Here is a 6261-nt window from a genome sequence, read left to right as displayed (position 1 = left end):
TTTATATATCGGTATCACTCTTCACCAGTCCATTATTTTGGAGACCGATTGTGCTTTTGTTCGTTCTTTCCTTGCAAATGAGAAACTTGACAGGTCTCCTCTCTTTGATCTAAAGAAATAAGCCCTAAGTATTTATAGGATGATCAAGAACATTAAAATTGCAAAGGTCAATCGGCTAGCCAATGGGGTGGCTCATGAAATTGCAAAGTTTAGCTTTATTAGTAGATCTGATGGGATTCTTCTTAATAGTGTTCCGCCCTGCGTGGCCAATCTTGTAATGAACGATTATAATAACCTTTTAATTAATATATGGGGGGTTTTCAAAAAAATAAAGGAGAGAATAACACGAAGGAATTGGTACTAATACCAAGGGTGTGGCATACATGAAATAACAAAAAGGAATTGGTACCGAGGGACATGGGAGGGACACGCATATAAGCGTTGCTGCAGAGCATGCGACCGTGATGTGCAGCAAAAATAATGCAACCAGGAAGGTGAGAGGCACTACGTAAGCATCGAGTTGCATGCAACAAATTCAGGTTGTTTCCCTTATACGCAAACAATTTTTTTATTGATCTTCAAGCGTTTGTAGAAATAGCCTAAAACACATTTTACAGAACTCTTTTATTGCGATTTTTTCATGATTTGACACAAAATTCAAACATTGCTTCAACTTACAAATAATGTCTTTGGTATAAAATATTTTAAAATTAGGCTCTTTAAGATCAGAATCGTCGTACAAAGCCCATACCAAAAGTATTGTATGTGTAGCATGCTTCTTAATGTATAATTTATATGAATTTCTATTAGAACTCAGTGTGCACCTCTCTACCGTAGGCGGTGACGTCATTGGAATGTTGTTGGGTTGTGCTCATGAATATTTTAATGGACACATCAATTATCTCTCCCGTTGCAACACACAGACATATGTGGTAGTAATAATAAAGCACATAATGCTTCTGTTCGTCCGCCGCGTCTTTTTGCAGAAAACCCCCTGCCTTTTTCATTAATTGACCAACAGTCCATACTTAAGTGAGAATGAATCATTTTTTTACATTTTACACAAAACCCCCTGCCTTTTATGCTAATTAACCACGGTCCATATTTAAGTCACGATGAATCATTATTTTGCAGTTTTACATAAACCCCCTGATATATGCGTTGATCACCCCGCAGTCTATTGAAAATAAATATATATTTTTAAATAACCATATCTTTTAAACCGGAACTTCAATTTTAACATGTTATATATGAATTTTGATTAAAAATATGCAGATTTTGAATATGATGTTATTTTACATGATAGATATTTCTAAAATGCTATTTAGAGTGCAATGTTAATCAATGATGCATAATCAGTGTTATTTCGTACCGCTGATCTGTATTGCAACATGTAAAATTAAACGTTAATATTTGGGAAAGGTTATAATCCTTGGGTATGTTGTACTTGCACCAGGTTCTCTCTTTGTACATGTTCCATGGTCTAAGATCCTATGTATCGTACCTTTTCTTCGCGAAATCCATGTGTGTACTTACCAACGAACTATACAATTTTTTGTAGTGAATATACAAACAATTTTTTTAGGATGTACAAACACTTATAAAATTCATGAACATCAAAAGTACATTTTTTTAGAAAAGGAGGATGACCCCCGGCTTCTGCATCTGGAAGATGCATACGGCCACTTTATTGATTATTCTCGAGGACCTTACAAAGTATTACAACAATGTGCCTGAATCCACCATCTTGGCAACATATGTCACTACTCCTATTCAAAATGACGAAGGGGTGCTAGTTGGGCCACTACCCGAACCACTCACCTAAGCCTAACATCAAAAGCCGGAAGCCGAAACTCATTCGGAAGCCCCAGCCGAGCCACATACCGGGTCTGGGGCACAATCCGGTCAGACGCACTCGTGTGTCGTCGCCGCCATCTTCCACAGGTCCGTCTTCAGATCATATTGAGGCTTCTACCTTGTCTGGCCACTCTGCCATCGACGTCACCATGACGCCGGACAGCAGCCTCCTCCAACGCGAGTCCATCTCCGTGCATCGGACGCCGAGCCTCCACAGCGCAATGCCGCCGATATCCGTCGCCATCAATGTGTGAGATGAAGCACCGCTCCACCATCCCCCCAGCCAGCACTTACTCCAAAACGATGCCCCCAGGAAGGAAAGCGATAAAACGCCATCATCGTCCGATCCGGAAGACCCAGATCTAGGGTTTCCCCGGAGCATCCCGAGCCTGATGACGCAGACTGCAACGACGATGCCTCGACAAGGGAACGACATCATAGTCCGCCATGACCGTAGTCGACGCGATTTTCATTGGCAGTTGCTCCACCAGACGTGCGCCGCCGACGTCGCTGGTCCCTTCAACCGGAGCAAACTCCAAAACAATGCCCTAAAGAGGGACTACGACGCAAAAGCGCCGCCATCGTTCGATCCCAAGGAGATCTAGGGTTTCCCCTGGAGTTGCCCGCGCTGTCAAGGACCAGACAACACTGGTAGAAAAAGGGCCTATAGTCCCGGTTCGTAAGGGCCTTTAGTCCCGGTTCCTGAACCGGGACTAAAGTGTCGGTACTAATACCTCCCCCCTTTAGTCCCGGTTCAATCCAGAACCGGGACTAAAGCCCCTCCACGTGGGCAGTGCGCAGAGCCCAGTCAGGAGACCCTTTGGTCCCGGTTGGTGGCACCAACCGGGACCAATAGGCATCCACGCGTCAGCATTTCTGTGGCTGTGGTTTTAGTTTTTTTTTTGAATGGGGGGGAGGGTTGGGGGTTTTGGGGGGTTAATTTAGGTGTTTCATATATTGTGTTAGCTAGCTATAATTAATATAGAGAAGTGTCCTCTCTTATGTCCGTGCTTGGTCGACGCTACGTACTATACATACGTATAGAGAGGACTAGACACGCTGGCTAGCTAGTAAAGCAAACGAAGGAAACAGAAGATCGTCATGAACATATATATGCATACAGAGAGAGGTTATATCGACCACCTCTCCTTCTCGGAGAGATTGGTCGAACAACAAGTTCTCGTATATCTATCTGACACTACCGGCTACATATATACAGTAATTATCTCTTACAAATATAATCATACGGACTCAGGGTCAACATAGAATTCTCCGTCTTCAGGGATCACGTGGTCAAGAAAGAATGCCGCCAATTCCTCTTGAATTCCTCGCATGCGAGCTGGTGCTAGGAGTTCATCCCGCTTCCGAAACATCTAATTTAAAGAAGGGGGTCAATACGTATATATGAATGAATGAAACTCAACACAAATGATGGTAATAAAATAAAATTGTGAATGTTGTTATTTACGTACTTCATATTGTTCGTTAGAGTACCCGCCCCGCTCACACGTCGTGTGGCGGATGGACTCGCAGATGTAGTATCCACAGAAATCATTCCCTTGTTCCTGCCACAACCACTTTACAAGAAATAGAGGTCAATCAAACTGATAAGCAAGAATGCTAAATGGTATTGATGAAACTAGCGCTTGAATCACTAGGAGATGCGCGGAACATGCTACTATAGTACTTACTTTTGGGTGTCTAAATTCCAGCTCCTTCGGCAGTCCCGGAACTTTTTTGGTGAATTTTCTCCAAACCCTGCCGGACAAAGAAAACAATTACTTGATATCAGGAAATGAACAAAGTTGCTGATATGGTGGATAATGATCGATTTAACTTACTTCTTGAGGATTTCAGTCATGTCTGCATAGTCCTGGGGATCTTTTCGTCTTGAGTCTAAGACGGTTACTAGTCCCTGCTCAAGCTTAATCTCTAGGAGAATATAGTGGAAACTGCACACGCATGCATAACTCATGAATTACATTACTATAACCTTGACTAATATATAAGGGAAACCGAATACGCACAAGACAGTAACACTCACTTGAAGTTGTAAGGAAAGAGTATTATATCTTTGTTTTGATTTATTACGAACGATTGTAGCATGTTGGCCTCGGTTAGCTGCGGCATGAAGTTTAACCTGAGTTGCATCTATGAGATATGTGTTAATGAACCCAATATCACCGACTTGTCTTTTCTTCAATTCGACGATCTTCAATCTGCATAATATAGTGAGGATGATTATAAATACATGCAATGAAAGAGCTAAGCTATATAGAGAAACTTAATGACAGAAGTAGTACTACTTACAGACAGTAGCAGGCGACCGTTGTTTTATCGAGGGCTAATTGATTGAAAAACTGATAGAACTCCTCAAATGGAACAGGCAACAGATCAATTCCAACGAGGTCATGCTCCTTTTTAGCTCTCACATACAAAGTACTCCTCCCCCAGAGTCTCTGCAGATTTTCAAGTACCAATCATGCAATCTTCGCATCATCGTTGATAGAGATCTTTCATCTTTGACGAGAGGCTTCCCGTACTCGTATCTTTGCATCTGCATGTCCATGGGTTCATAATGTACTTCGTCGGGCAGGTAATCTGCAAGATTATTATAACCGGGCACCATCCTCAGATCATTAGCGATGTTGTGGCTAGGCACCTTGAGCGGGGGGCATGATTGCTTCGCTTGTTTGCCGAGCTGGGCAATTTGTTTCCCAGCTCGTCGTTTTTTCAGCCTTTCATCACTGACAGTACTTCCCGACCGCTCCGCTTCGGCAAATTCCTTTCCAATAATGCGCTCATAGTTTCCTTTCGGCGGATCAGACTTTGGTGGTTTTGTCAGGGCAGCCAGAGTGCGCTTCACTTTCACCCGATCTACCTTCTCCTCCGGAGGTGGATGTTTCTTTGCTTTCACCCCTTCAAAGAATTTCCTCACTTCTTCTCGCGCGATCTCGGCGTTCTCCTCGTGGGTCCTCTCGTATGGTAACTTCTCTGGAGTCTTCAGAGAAGGACCGAATCTATATGTCCTCCCGCCTCTGGTTGTACTGCTAGACGCCGACCGAGCAGACGAAGCGGTTGTCTTCTTTACTTGCTTAAGAGGCGGAGGAGAAGGACTATGACCTGCCGGAGCAGCTGGAGCGGCGGCAGGTCTCTTCTGCCCTTGCTGACGAGGTGGAGAAGGAGGAGGTTGGCTGCTCGGGCGCGTCGGCGCAGGCGGAGACGGAGACGGAGTGCCGCCACGCGCCGGAGAAGGAGCCGGGCGAGGGCCCTGATCGTCACTCGCCGGAGGAGGAGGCGGTGGAGGAGGCGGAGTGCCCTCACTCGCCGGAGGAGGAGGAGGAGGCGGAGGCGTCCAGTTCGGAAGGTTGATGAGGTCCTTCCGCCATAGGCATGGAGTCTTCAGAGCAGACCCCAGCCGAGTCTCCCCTTCACCGGTAGGGTGGTCAAGCTGGAGTTCCTCAAATCCCTCCGTTATCTCATCCACCATCACCCTAGCATATCCTTCTGGAATCGGCCGGCAGTGAAAAGTTGCGCCGGGTTCAGTAGGATAAACAGAGCCAACAGCCGCCTTGACCTTCAAATTCATCCATTGCGTCATAAGGTGGCAATTTTGAGACTCCGTTATAGCATCCACAGGATAGCTGGCAGGAGCCGTCAAGGCATGCTCCGGCTGAAGCAGCTCGGTGGAAGCCACGCTGCTTCTGCGCTGAGATGGCGGGGTAGCTTCGGGGGAGGCTTCGGCAGTACGTTTGCTGCGTTTGCTTCTCGTTCCTCTATCGCTTGTACCCTTGCATGCAGCGCCTGCAGTTCGGTCTGCTGCACTTTTTTCCTCCTCTCATGGGATTTGTAACCGCCTGCGTCCGGAAACCCAACCTTCCACGGAACGGAGCCTGGCGTGCCTCGTGTCCGTCCAGGGTGCTCAGGATTCCTGAGGGCCATTGTGAGCTCGTCGTGCTCTCTGTCTGGAAAGAACGTCCCTTCCTGCGCTGCTTCGATATACTGCTTAAGCTTACTGACCGGTATGTCCATTTGTTCGTTCGTCCAAATGCACTTCCCTGTTTCAGGGTCCAAGGTTCCGCCAGCCCCGAAGAACCAAGTCCGACAACGGTCTGGCCAGTTATTTGTCTCTGGTTCGATCCCTTTATGAACCAGATCATTCTCAACCTTGGACCACTTAGGCCGGGCTACGAGGTAGCCACCTGACCCCGTGCGATGGTGAAGCTTCTTCTTCGCAGCATTTTGCTTGTTTGTCGCCGACATCTTCTGACTCTTTTCCGATGTCTTGTAGGCCACAAATGCGGGCCAGTGATCTCTGATCTTCTCATATCTTCCCTTGAATTCTGGTGTCTCTTTTTTATCGACAAACCTATTCAGCTCTTTCTTCCACCTCCTGAATAGTTC

The sequence above is a fragment of the Triticum aestivum genome, chromosome 4A, assembly GCF_018294505.1.
Source record: "Triticum aestivum cultivar Chinese Spring chromosome 4A, IWGSC CS RefSeq v2.1, whole genome shotgun sequence".
Lineage (NCBI taxonomy): Eukaryota > Viridiplantae > Streptophyta > Magnoliopsida > Poales > Poaceae > Triticum > Triticum aestivum.
Note: the sequence above shows the minus strand (reverse complement) of the source record.